The sequence below is a fragment of the Arvicanthis niloticus genome, chromosome 27 (genome assembly GCF_011762505.2).
Source record: "Arvicanthis niloticus isolate mArvNil1 chromosome 27, mArvNil1.pat.X, whole genome shotgun sequence".
In the NCBI taxonomy this organism is placed as follows: domain Eukaryota; kingdom Metazoa; phylum Chordata; class Mammalia; order Rodentia; family Muridae; genus Arvicanthis; species Arvicanthis niloticus.
Genome location: NC_133435.1, coordinates 15945791 through 15959544, shown reverse-complemented (window position 1 = coordinate 15959544; position 13754 = coordinate 15945791). Strand labels below are relative to the sequence as shown.

At 44.4% G+C, this 13754-nt stretch overlaps 1 protein-coding gene and 1 long non-coding RNA gene across 3 annotated transcripts in view; one reads left to right on the top strand and one right to left on the bottom strand.

Annotated features, from left to right (window-relative positions):
- Positions 1–13754, bottom strand: part of LOC143439728 (uncharacterized) — a 37471-nt gene that overhangs the window by 21993 nt on the left and 1724 nt on the right. For both annotated transcript variants that reach the window (XR_013107781.1, XR_013107780.1), the window contains exons 1-2: positions 11274–13754; positions 5666–5789 (exon numbers count right to left, since the gene is read on the bottom strand). The exon at positions 11274–13754 is cut by the window's right edge. This is a non-coding gene — a long non-coding RNA (uncharacterized LOC143439728). The remainder of the gene's footprint in view (positions 1–5665; positions 5790–11273) is intronic.
- Positions 9752–13754, top strand: part of Gcnt3 (glucosaminyl (N-acetyl) transferase 3, mucin type) — an 18057-nt gene continuing 14054 nt past the window's right edge. The window contains exon 1 of the mRNA XM_076926179.1: positions 9752–9971. The gene's annotated coding sequence lies outside the window, so the exon portion shown is untranslated. The remainder of the gene's footprint in view (positions 9972–13754) is intronic.

The window sequence follows — 13754 nt, the reverse complement described above, 5'->3', positions numbered from 1 at the left end:
CTGATTCTGCCTCCTGAGTTCTGGGATTAGAAACATACATCACCACGCCTGGTTCAGGAAGTGTTCTTGACTGCTTGTTCATCTCTCCAGTCTCAAAGCTCAGTATCATGGACTGGAAAGACTGATGGAGTTGGATGGTGGATACTTATTAATATATTTAATACTATTGAGCCTCACACTTTAAAGTAGTTGTTGACCATGTGCATGTACCTGTAATCCTGGCACTCAGGAGCTGAGGCAGGACGGTTGAGAGTTGGAGGGCAGCCTGTGCTCTATAGTAAGAGTGTCAGGGATCCCACTGCTTTCTGTAAACTCAGTCTTTTCACGTGTCACCTCCACCCCAACTCCCTGTATGCTGGGGTCAAGATGGCAGCTCCCTCCCTCTCCTATCCCTTTCTGCTTTTGGTGGTCTGATGACTAACTAGCAGCAGTCATTCTCTCATGCCATGCTCTCACTACTTCAAGATCTTTCCCTGACACACAAAGCATCTTGGCCCTTGGATCTCAGGCTTGCCCAGTTGTCTGTCCTGGGTAGTCTATCACCCAGCATGTACAGAGGCTCACTGTGGTCCAACTTCTGTCCCACTTCAGTAACCAGGCACACAGGTCCTCTTGCAGAACCTGAATGGCAAACCCTGCTTTCCTGCAGCAGTGACCCGGCCCCCTTGTGTTGAGCCATTTTCCCCTAGGTAGCACCTCAGCCTGTGGTTCATCTCCCCCTTCTTATTCTCTTTAAGCTCAACCTCTCAAGCTGGCCTCATTTCTCTCTTGCCTGAGCTTTCCGTCTGACTACTTCTCTGTTCTCGGACATTCCCGTTGTCTTCTCACCCTTGACTCCTTTTTAACCTCGTAAGCCTCCAACCCTGGGTAAGCCTAGCCCATGTGTGTCTAAGCAGAGCTGGCAGAACAAAACCCACAGGACCATATTGTTTGTCTTTATTGCAGCTGTGTGGTCTACCATCAGCAAGGTCTTAATGAAACTTGATAAGTCTTTTGTGTTTGTGCTTGGTTACTCCCTGTTTTATTACCCCTGGCTGTCCAGACTTTTCATTTTAGTTTGAAGCATATTCTGTTATATGACATGAGCAGTAAGGGTGATTTTATTTATAGTCAACTTTTCCACAGCTGTTCAATAAGTACCTTGCTTTGCTGGACAGTATCACTGGTTTTTTTTGTTTTTGTTTTGTTTTTTTTAAGAACTAATGGCTTTATGGATACTGTTTTTTGTTTTTTTGTTTTTTTTGTTTTTTGAACTTAAGGATGTTGGAAGCCATTCTCAATAAGGAAGCTCAGAAAAGGTCAGAGACTCAGGAAATTATGTCATTGCCTTGAGAGGTATCAAGGTCTGGTCCCTTGGTGGCTTGCACCTGTGCTGAGCAAGCAGAATGTGTCTAAGTGTGCCCATTCTGGACAGGGCTGCACCAGAAGTGCTGGCTCCTTCTTCCCTAGGCTTGCTTACCTCTAACACCAGCCCTTTAGGTAAGGAAGAAGACATGGCTTTTCCTCTACTCAGTAAGACCCTAGCTACTGATGTTGACATATGACAAGAAACATCAGCTTTCTCTACATCAGAGTCCAAGGACACTTCTGAGCAGGCCACTTCTTTCTTAAGACCTTTACTTTTCTTTTTGGATGAAGTAAATATTATTTATGAATCTCAACAGATAGCTAGTCTTCTTTTCATCTTACAGACAGTTAAGAAGCTAATGGTAGATTTCCTATTAATTAATAAACTTTGGGCCTGCAGAGGTGGCTCAGTGGTTAACAGCGTTTACTGTTTTTGCAGAGGACCTGGATTCAGTTCCTAGCGCCTACATGGCTGTTCACAAACCTCTGTAACTCCAGTTCCAGGGAATTGGATACCCTTTTCTGACCTCTGTATGCACCACACATATACATGTTATACAACCATACACTCATACACATAAAGTAAACGCAAATCATCTTTTTAAAGAAAAAGGAAAAGAAAGATTGTAAAGTGTGGGCTGGAGAGCAGCTCAGCAGTTAATGAGACTTACTGCTTATGATGGGATGAAGGAGAATGGCCCCCACAGGCTCATGTAATTGAATACTTGGTCCTAGTTGGTGGAACTGTTTTGGAAGGATTAGGAGGTGTGGTCTTGTTGGAGAAGGTGTGTCACTCCAGTTGGGCTTTGAAGTTTCAAAGGCCCAGTCTCCATCTCTACCTCTAACTTTCAGACACAATGTAAGCTTTTAGTTACTGTTCCAGCACCATGCCTTCCTGCTACTCTGCTTGCAGTCATGATGGTCATGCACTCACCCCCTGAGACTCTAAGGAAGCCCCTAATTAAATGCTTTCTTTTGTGACATGTTGCCTTTGTCACGGTGTCTCTTCACAGCAATAGAACAGTAACTAAGACACTACTCTTTCTAAGGATCTGGGTTCAATTCCACCATACTCACATGGAAGCTCACAATAGTCTATAATTCCAGTTCCAAGGAATCCAATGCCTGCTTCTGGTCTCTACAGACACTGAATACATGTGGCTCACATGCATATAGGCAAAACATCATATAAAATAAAAACAAAATAAAACTTTTTTTAAAAAGAAAAAAATTAGATTTAGTTTTGGGTTGAGAGAACCACTTTGGAAAGACTGACACCCATCTTGAAGGAAGGGCGTGTCATAGGAAGACAGGAGCTCAGCAAAAGTAGCTAGAATGTAGTCCTAGATCCACGAGCTGGAATAATTCTGAGTGACACTATGTGTGTTGGCTTGGGCTCTCTACCTTCCCTTTCTTTCTTATTGTTTTTCTGACAGGACTAGGATTCCTGCAGCACCTGTAACCTGGCATATGCTTTTGCAATTTATCAGTTGACTGGGCTGTGCCTTCTCCATCGAGTCCCTTCCTATTGATCAACAGAAGACCATTAAACCTGATGTATTTGCTCAAGGCACTGAAGTGGAACACTTTGTCTGTACAGATTCATAGCCAGGGCTGTGGAGGAAGACACTTCAAACCAACAACTGGGATCTTAGAAGCTGTGGTGTTTTGAATGAGATGTCTCCCATAAGTCTCAGGCACTTGCCAGGTGGTGACTGTTTGGAGGAGGATTAAGAGGTGTGGCCTTGCTGGAGGAAGTATGTTGTTGAGGGTGGGCTTTGGCATTTCAAAAGACTTGTGCCAGTCTCAGTGTGCTCTCTACCTCCTGCCTCCATACCCTTGCTTCTCCATCATGACTCTAATCCTCTGAAAGCATAAGCCCAATTAAATGCTTTCTTTTATAAGTTGCCTTAGTTATAGTGTTTTATCACAGCAATAAAACAGAAGCTTAGAAAGCAAATAAACATACGGGCATCCTAAGTGACCAAATAGAGGCTTTCTTCTTCAGTATATGACAAGTCAAGATAATGGCATTAAAAAAAATTTCATTGGGTAAAGGATAAATAAGGCTTTCACCCATCCAGGGTTCAAAAGTGTGTCTAAGGGTGAGCAGTATGAACAAGGATACCTGCAGGCTGAACTCCACTCAGTTCACACCTGCACAGAGGTCCTCATGGTGTATTATATGCACAGAGAAGAACAGGTTGTCTTTATACATCAAAAAAGACAACATGATTTGGGGTTGTCGATTTCTCCCTGTCTTTCTCCTCCACCTTTCCCTTGCCCTCTCTCAACAATCTACTTTTAAAAGGTTTGTTGTTTTTATTTGTTACAATTTTGTGTGTGCATGTACAGAATCTGTGTAGGGGGCATCTGCCTGTCACATCAGGCATACAGAAGGTAGAGGACAGCTGTGTAGAGTACGTTCTCTCCTTCTACTATGAGCTTCAAACTCATCATTAGGCTTGGTGGCAAATGCTTTACTTGCTGACATACCTCCCTGGCTCCTGTCTATCTGTCTGTAATCTGTCTGTCTGTCTGTCTGTCTGTCTATCTATCTATCTATCTATCTATCTATCTATCTATGTATCTATCTATTCATCTGTCCATCCATCCACCAACACATCTACCCTCCCATCCATCCTTTCTCCCTCCCATCCATTCATCCATTCATCCATCTACCCTTCATTCCTCCCACCCATCCATCCATCCTCCCTCCCTCCCACCAACCCACACTTCCATCCACTCACCCTTTCTCCCTCCCTCCCATCCATCCATCCATCCATCCATCCATCCATCCACCCACCCCTTTGTCCATCCATCATATATCTTACACTCTCAGGCAATAAATTTATACAAAGACTCTCCAGGTAAGTTAGAACACCAATATCCTGGTTAGTTTCAGCTGTAAAGTTGACACAGTTTACAGTTATCTGAGGGAATCTGTCAGGAGAGACCTTGCTTAAACATTAACTCCTTAGTTAGCCATACGTGCCTACTGGCACAAAGTCTTGCCCTCTGTGGGAAAGTACTAACTCAGTTAAGAACAAATAGCAATAAATCTTGTGGGTAGGTAGTCTTGGTGGGAAAGTACTAGCTTAGATCAGAACAAATGATCATAGATCTTATGGACAGGTACCTAGTAATCTGTTCTGCTCTGTTTCGTCTGCTGAACTTTTCACCCAGCCAATATCCTGTTCTTGAGAACATCTGTACTCCCCCTGAGAACACCTGTGCTTCCCAGAAACAAAGAGACCGTATGTCATCCCCCCTTCCCATACCCTGCTTCTATGTGTATATAACCTGGTGTAGGAACAATAAAAATTTGACAGCTTGATAAGACTTCTTGACTTGCAGTCCTTCTTCACGGAACCTTGTCCCCTACTTCTCTCTTTCAGGTGGTCCCCCAGTCCCAGTTCACTGCCCCACAGACCGGGGCAGGAATCTCAACTGGGGAATTATCCAGATCAGACAGGCCTGTAGCCATGTCTAAGAGGAGTTTTCTTGACCATTGATTGATGTGGGAGGACCCAGCTCTCTGTGGGTGGAGCTACCCCTGGGCATGTGGTCCTAGAGTATATATAAATGCTAACTGAATATGAACTTGGAAGCAAGCAAGCCAGGACGTAGCATTCATTCCTCCATGGCTCCTGCTGCAGTTCCTGCTTGAGCCCCTGTTCAGATTTCCCTCAGTGAAGGACTGTTACCTGTGACAGTGTAAACAGGAACAAACTAAACCTTCCTCTCCTAAATTACTTTTGGTCATGATGTTTATTGCAGAAAGCATACTAAAAAAACCTATCTAAGATGATTCAGCTTCTATAACATGCAATGGAGGTTCAAGGTCTAGAGCCGGAAATCCTGACACAGGATCCAAGCCTGGCTTTAAAAGGGTAGGTGTCTGAGATGAAAAAACTGCATGGTACCCATAAGTCCCTAGGTTCTCTAGGAGGTAAGGGTCCCTTCCTATTTCACTTAGATATCATCACCTCTGGCTGTATATGGAAAATACAATGTTCTCCTGGGCTTTCCCCTAAGTATATGAGAGTCATCTCCAGTCAAGTGGCCCTGCTTGTCCATCCTAAGATAAGGCTTTCCTCGGTGAGCCTTCAGCTCCAGACTTTCCCAAGAAGGATGTTTCATGACACATTCTTTCTAAGTGGCAAACATCCCTGCCCCATGCAAGGACACAAGCTCCTCCATCTAATAAAGACAGCTGTGGAGTTAACCAGAGGATTCTCAGAAGGCTTCCTCCCTCCCTACTCTGTTTCCATAGATGCTCTGGCTTCCTTTGCTCTGAAGAAAAAAAAATCCTTACCTCCACACATCAGCTTTCTGTCTGATTTACAGCTTCCTCTCAAGAAAGATGGGGTCTTCAAACTCAACCTTCACCACCCAGGGAAGGAAAGACCTGACCTTTACTTTTCCAACTCCCAAATAACCTGGAAAAATTCCAAAATAGAGGTTAGATTTTTACCACTAAATATCAGTAGTGCTTCTTCTGGGCAGCTGCATGCTTCTCTTTTGTAGCTTTTCAAGTTCAGAAGAGCTGGAGAGGATGGAAAACTACGGCACTGAAGGCAGCTGAGCAGATGAGTTTAGGGGATAATATCTTGTGCACTGTGTGGTAACATCACCTGTAAATAAAAATCTGATGGCCTATTAACAAAAGGGTAGAATAGAAGGTAGAAGGTGGGACATCTGGCAGAGAGGGAGGGGAGGGGGAGTGAGGGAGAGGGGAGAGGGAGGGAAGGAGAGAGAGAGAAATACACACAGAAAGAGAGAGAGAGAGAGAGAGAGAGAGAGAGAGAGAGAGAGAGAGAGAGAGAGAGCGCGCTCTGGGAAAGAATGAGGTGTGGGAAGATTCCACACTCATCTGACATATAAAACTTGAGAGAGGTAACGAGCCATGTGATAGAATAATATAAATGGGTTAATATCAGTTACAAACTAGTCAGGGAACAGACCTAGCTCATGTCCTGGGCATTTATTCATAAATAATGGTCCAGTCAGTATCAGATACCAGCCTTAGGAATGTGAGCTGTGGCCACAGACCAAAACAACCATTGTCACTGCTTCTCTTCCTTTTGTATTCTTGCTTCTTTCTTCATCTCCCTAAAAAGGCAAATGCCTGAAAATTGGGAGCGTATACTGGTGTTTCTCATGGTGTACAGACATTCAAGCAGGTTCACACGCACATATATAAAACGAATCTTTAAGATGTAACATATATGTGTATGCATGTAAACTGGAGAAAATGTAGGTAAAGCCTAGGAAATTAGACAGGAGACCAAAAGAGGAAATCAGGAAAACAGGTGTTGAAGCAAGGAGGCAGAAGCAAAAAGATGCATGTGACAGATGTGAAAGTGCAGGGAGACGAGGCATGGGTACCCAAGGGGAACAGGAAGTAAGGGAACCGAGAGAGGGTGGGGAAATCAACTGAAACAAATTCTGCTTGAAAATATAATGATACCTAAAACTTTACATGCTAATTTAAATATATAATTTATATGTTTATGTATTTATTCATTAAAACATTATCATAATAGAAAAAGTTCACTTTGTGATACATTTTTAAAACAAGAGCCAAGACTGGAGAGATGGTTCAGCATTTAATAACACACACTGCTCTTCCAGAGGACTTAAGTTTGGTTCCCAGCCCCATGTCGAGTGGCTCACAACCACCAGTAACTCAAGCTCCAGGAGATTGGCAGCCTCTCTGTCCTTCAAGAACATATTCGTATGCATACACACACACACACACACACACACATATACACATAATTAAAAATAAACTTTTTAAGCCCCCCAAAATACAGAAGTACACAGAAGTGAAGCAGCAAGGCATGATTTATTTATATTACATGTTAGTGAAGGAAGTGTTTACTGCAGGAAGATTGACCCAAATCCATAGCAATGGTTTCTTGGTCTTTTCACTAAGAACAAATGCAAAACACCAAAGTGTTTTTTTATGAGCAACAAATAGAAAGTTAATTATTTATCAATGAAAATTCATATTCTTGTGCCTAGACTCTCCCAGAACCAAGGCTGAAAATGAAGAAGGAAAGAGTTGCCAGATCCTTGGGACAGTGCTGGGGATTGAGACCGCTGGTCCAGCTTTTGCTGAGCATGTGCAGTCCCCAGAACAGCAAGAATATGAATGTCTCACTAGTTTTACAGCGATGACATGCCCACAACTGATCCATGTGCTGTGAGAGGCTGTCACTGAGAGGTTGATCATGAGTTTCGTAGACATGTCCACTGAATTCCAGCATGAGATGCTTTCAAGAATATTTCAAATGCAGCCAAATAGGAAATTCTGACTATGCTCTAGGGATCACCAGGAACTCCCAAGTTACATTACTGATGTCAAGAGCAGAGAGAGAGAGAGAGAGAGAGAGAGAGAGAGAGAGAGAGAGAGAGAGAGAGAGAACAAGCAGGTGGCAGGTGGTTCTGGGCCACTGACACTTAAGCATGCATGAAAATGGAAAGTGGCCATGCCCAGTGGCTACCAAGCCTTAGTTGGCAGTGTTCATCCTGGATAGCAACACTCCTTATTATAACTCAGGAGTGTGCTTAGATTTGAAGTGTGACAATTAGGAAAAGACACAGAAGACAGTTTCAAAGCCATTGAATGAGTCTGTTTGTCATGTCTGAGACCCACTGGATCTCCAACAACATTGGTCTTAGGAACATAGTCACAGACAACATAAAGAGTGTCCCATCTGAAGAGCCACCTGGTTGGCCAATCCTGAACAGTCCTTGTACGTTATCATTAACTCAACTGGAACATCTTAAATGTTCTTAAACATGACTTCAGGCTGCACCTAAATTCCCTCTGTTTTTGGTTTATCTCATTTTGTTTTTGAGACAGGACTTGGTGGGCACCCTTGACTGGCTGATTCTCTCAATCACAATAACGAACCACTACAGCCTTCTTAGAAATGTGCTTTTCTCTGAAGGAAAATGGCTCAACATTATCACAATTAAGATAATTACTTAAAAGTTGGAAACAAGAACAAAAGATTGGCAACATGTTTGTTGGTTATTATGTAAGGGCATTCTTTGTGTGTATTTATGTGTATGGTGGTTTGAATATGCTTGGCCCAGGGAGTGGCACTACTAGGAGGTGTGACTTTGTTGGAGTAGGTGTGGCCTTGTTGGAGGATTTTGTCATTGTGGGGGTGGGCTTAAAGACCTCCTGGTTGCCTGAGAGTCTTCTGTTTGCCCTCAGAACAGAAGTAGAATTCTCAGCTTCTCAGCGCTATGCCTTCCTGGATGCTGGCATGCTTCTCACCTTGATGATAATGGACTGAACCACTGAATCTGTAAGCCAGCCCCAATTAAATGCTGCCCTCTATAAGAGTTGCCTTGGTTATGGTGTCTCTTCACAGCAATGGAAACCCTAACTAAGACAACGTGTGTTCTCATATCTGTGGATGTGCATGTGTAGGCCAGACACTGATGTTGGATGTCTTCCTTGGTAGCTTTCCTTTTACACAGTGAGGCATAGTCTTTAGCAGAACTCTGAGCTAACCCTTTCAACTCAAAGATATTCTTTTTTTCAATTACAGTGTGTGTGTGTGTGTGTGTGTGTGTGTGTGTGTGTGTGTGTAGATTAGCTTGGAACCTTATTTTGTTTTGGAGATATATATATATATATATATATATATATATATATATATATATAGAGAGAGAGAGAGAGAGAGAGAGAGAGACATACAAAGATACACCCACCCAAACCCACACCCCTGTCTTTTTTTGTTTGTTTGTTTGTTTTTGTTTTGTTTTTTTTTCCAGACGGTTTCTCTGTGTAGCCCTGGCTGTCCTGGAACTCACTCTGTAGACCAGGCTGGCCTAGAACTCAGAAATCCACCTGCCTCTGCCTCCCAAGTGCTGGGATTAAAGGCGTGCGCCACCACTGCCCGGCAACGCCCATACCTTATAATATGCATTGAAGGCCTTGTTCCTTTACCTGCATATACTATGCACACACACCCCTCTCTAAACAATGTACCCAGCAACCTCAGAACTTCCTCTACCCAACATGCATCTAACTACATGTACTTTTATTCTGGACAATGGCTCAAGTGTCCTCATCCTTGGTAACAATCAAATGTAGACAGTTTCTATGCAACAGTATTGCCAGCACATTCAGGTATAAAGAATACCTGATAAAGAAGGCTGGTCCAGCATGAAGAAGTTTTTGCTGCATGTGCAGTGGAATAAAACTGTCTTCTAGTCAGCCTTTAGGGAGAGTCCTCTCTTTACCACCTATGCCTATGCATGATTGTGTGCATATGATTAAAATCCCATGCATAATGGGGAGCCACTGGCCCCGGAAGATACTCTTTTGTTTGACTTAGGTATTTGCAGTTAGTTAAAGGCTCACACTTAGTAAAATTCCATGATAATTTCTACATCTTGTTTGCTAGAAAGGCAGATGATTTCTGCCCGGTGGAAGACCTCACCGAATACTATTGCTTGGTGTCACCCTGTAGTCACTTATCAGTTTTGGATCTAACCTAGGAACTTTCCTCCATAACTGTCTACAGAGATCCGGTGTCTCGGCATGCTTTTAAACCCGCCCTGCCTTCTAACTGCTTGCCTCATTCATCAGTAAGGTGAGTCAAACTTTGCTATGCCCAGTGTGAATTTACAGGACGTTATGTTTTTAACTTTGGGGAAAGTGTATTAAATATCTTTTCCCTTCTGGTTGAGCACTGAGCTCAAAGTTACCACTGTGAACTTCGGGGTCAGAAGGTTTTCAGATTTGGATTTGGAGACTTCTTAGCCCTCGCTCTGCAGCCTTCCCTCGTAAGTCCTCCCTCTGCAGTCCTCCCTCTATAACCCTCTTCAATCCTCCCTCTGTGGTCCTCCCTCTTCAGCCCTCCCTCTGCAGTCCTCCCTCTATAGCTCTTCCTCTGCCGTCCTCCCTCTATAACCATCCCTCTTCAATCCTCCCTCTGCAGTCCTCCCTCTATAATCATCTCTCTTCAATCCTTCCTCTGCAGTCCTCCCTCTTCAGCCCTCCCTCTGCAGTCCAGTCCTCCCTCTATATTCTCCCTCTGCAGTCTCTCCCTCTATAGCCCTTTAGCAGCCTCCTGGCTTTTGGACTTTTGCATTTTCTTTCTCTGCTGCCACAGAAGGATTCTGAAATTGTGGCTGTGTCACTCATGGGATGAAGATGTGGGGCAGCATGATTCAAAAGTGAAGAGAAGAAGCAAGTAGCTGTCTCTCAGGCTCAGACTCACATCACATGAATGAAAATCTAGAAAGAGTGCAGGCACTTGCTTTGTACAGCCCTGAGCCTTGGACAGAGGGTCTTGCAAATGCTAGGAAAGTGATGTAGCCCTGAGCTATATCCCCAGTCCAAGAACTTAAACTTGTAGAGGTGACGAATCCTGTTTGGCATGCAGAGGGTCTCCTGGAATGATGCTGGGCTGCAATCCTGGATATTATTGGGTTCCTCATTTATTTCCTTTTGGGAAGTACACAGTAGGCCAAGGTCTCACTAACAGGCATGAAAAATGGGGTGCCCAGATTCCAGTCAGCATCCTGCAGTGCTCCTTCCTGCTCCCCCTTGGAAAACTTTGGCACCTGCTAGTTGGTTTCCCGCTCTGCCCCGCCCCGCCCCGCCCCGCCCCGCCCTGCCCTGCCCTGCCCTGTCCCATACCCCATCCTGTATCCTGTCTGCTCTTCTGTTTCCCTTCAGCCCTCTGACCTCCCAGTTGCACTTCTTTTTAAATTTTATTTTTCACGTGTATGAGTATTTGACTTGCATGTATATCCATATATACCATGTGTCTGGTGCAGGAGGAGGTCAGAGAAGGGTGTTGGATCCCCGAGCCTCCCTGTGGGTGTTGGGAATTGAACCAGGATCCTCTGGAAGAGGAGCCAGTGATCTTAAAACTGAGCCATCTCACCTGGTCCTTCCAGTTGCACTTTTGTCTTCCTTTGCTGACAGCACTGTCTAGCTGCTTCTCCTCTTCCTCCTCTTCCTCCTCCTCTTCTCCCTCCTCCTTCTTGTCCTTCTACTGTTTCTCCTCCTCCTCCTCCTCTTCCTTCTTCTCTTTCTTCTCCTTCTCCTCTTTCTTTGTTATTCTCCCACAGAGAACAAGCAATCAAGTTAATCCTTAGTTAAAACGTTCTACCCGACTTGTGTTGTAACAGCTCGGTGCTTGCCTCCTGCCCTTCATTTCTTGTCATTTCTTGAGTGATTCCATAGGTTACAATGAGTCTTCTGTCAGGCTCACTGCAAGCAGGACAGTAATTAGAGCCCACAAGAGTGTCTTGCTTAACGAGCACACAAGGTGCTCTTTCAGTTTGGCCAAAAGAAACTAGTTCCTAATTGAGGAAATAAAATCTTTTAAGGCAATTAAGATCGATTTGTTTGCTTTCTTTGCTACGGACATGATTATCAAGATCAGGTCGAATGTGTGGGTTTCTTTTTTCCTTTCCACCCTGTGAGGCCTGGGGTTTAAACTCAGGTCATCACCTTGGAATCAGTGGAGCCAGCTTGCCAGGGCTTGTTCATTCTCATTTGAGACAGGGTCTCAGACTATAGTCCAGATTCACCTGAAACTTGCTGTCTAGCCCAGGCTAACCTCAAAAATTCCAGCAATCCTGATTCAGCCTCTGGAATGCAGGGACTGCAGGTGTAAGCCACCAGGGCTGGCTGAAATGTATCTCGACCTTTCTTCCTACAGAGCTTGGCAGGGCATATCCATTTAACCACTTACACACTTCACCCAAGGCAACAAGGGTGAGGGTAAGGAGAATACTTCCAAACCGATTTGTGGGCTGAGGGTGAAATTTAGAGACAGAGCATTTTAGAGGCCCTGGATTTGATCTCCAGTATCACACACACACACACACACACACACACACACACACACACACACACTGCATTGCCTGAGGTGAACCCACTACATGGAGCTCTGTCATTTTCTACAAGCCAGTTTCTTCTTTTACACAATTCACCTTTAGTGGTAGAGACAGAAGCCCTGGAAGGAGACTGCCTATAGCCTAGGCAACAAGGGAAGGGCAAGGGCCACTGGTGGAAGTACAATCTACCCAGCATCTCAGAAGAGGCAGATGGAGAGAGACTGCCCCAAGATGAGGTCCAGTGTTCAGAAAGAGCCTGACCATTTCCAGGAACTGACAAAAGTACCCATAGGAGCAAAGAAAAAAAAAAAAAAAAAAAACCGAGGCTTTGACGGCGGGGCAGTGTGGGTAGGCCTGCGGTCTGGCGATCCTTTCCTCACAACTGTCTGGCTACCATTTGCTTCTGCATCAGGTATGGGCCTCAGTACCACTTCTTCTTGGATGCCCTCCAGAATCCCTACTCTCTCATGGAGACAATTTGGATCTGGTTACAGGAGCCCTTGCTCTTCTTGGTACATCCCACACTATTCTGATTTAAATGTAACTGTGCCCTTCCCTGCCTCCACAAGTGTCTAAGCATATGTCCACAGAAGGTAGCATTGGTTTGAAGGGTTATGGGGCATCTGGCACTGTGGTCTAGCTCTCAGAAGTGGGTCTCTAGGGGCTGGTCTGAAATGTGATATCTACCTCTGGTTCTGACCCAGGTTCTCTTGTGATCTGCCAAGATATGAACAAGAGTTCTCAAGCTCCCATGACCACAGATAGAGCCAGCACAGTCACTATGTCTTCTCATCCATGATAGTTGTGCCTTCCAAACTCCAAGCTCAAACAAACCTCTCTTTTCTGTCACCGAAGTAGGAAAAGTCACTAGTACACATACACACCTATGTTTGCTTGTTTATTGCTCATTGCTTCTCAAACATCATAACTCTCTGGTCTGTCATTCTCCATGGCATGTTTATCAACACACCTCTGTTAAGTCATATAGATAAGGCCCCAGGTTCCTGGGGACCATGGCCATTACAAGGCGAGCTCTAGCTTCCCACCAAGGCCACACACCAGTTGAATCTCCAGAGATCTGGAGAGGCCTGTGACAAGGAACATAGCTCCTGAGCTGAAGCTATATCATTTGAAGGCAAGTTGGAGACAGGATATCTAATGGGTAGTATCGATTTTCAACCTGACAGGATGCAGAATCTCCCAGGAGACAAATATCTGTGCATGTCTACAAAAGGGATTTTAGATCAAGCTAATAGAATTGGGAAAATCCACTCTAGATGTGGGTAGCACCACCCCATGGACTGGTGTCCTAGTCTGAATAAAAACGAGGTGAGCCGAGCACCCCATCTCTTTATTTCCTGACTGTGGCACAATGTGACCAACTGGCTGCTTCACATTCTACTGCCATGCCCTCCTTGCCATGATGGACTGTATGCTTGAACTATGACACCAAAAACCCTATCCTTCCTCAAGTTACTTTTGTCAGGTATTTTGTATCCGAAACAAGAAAAGTAGCTAAT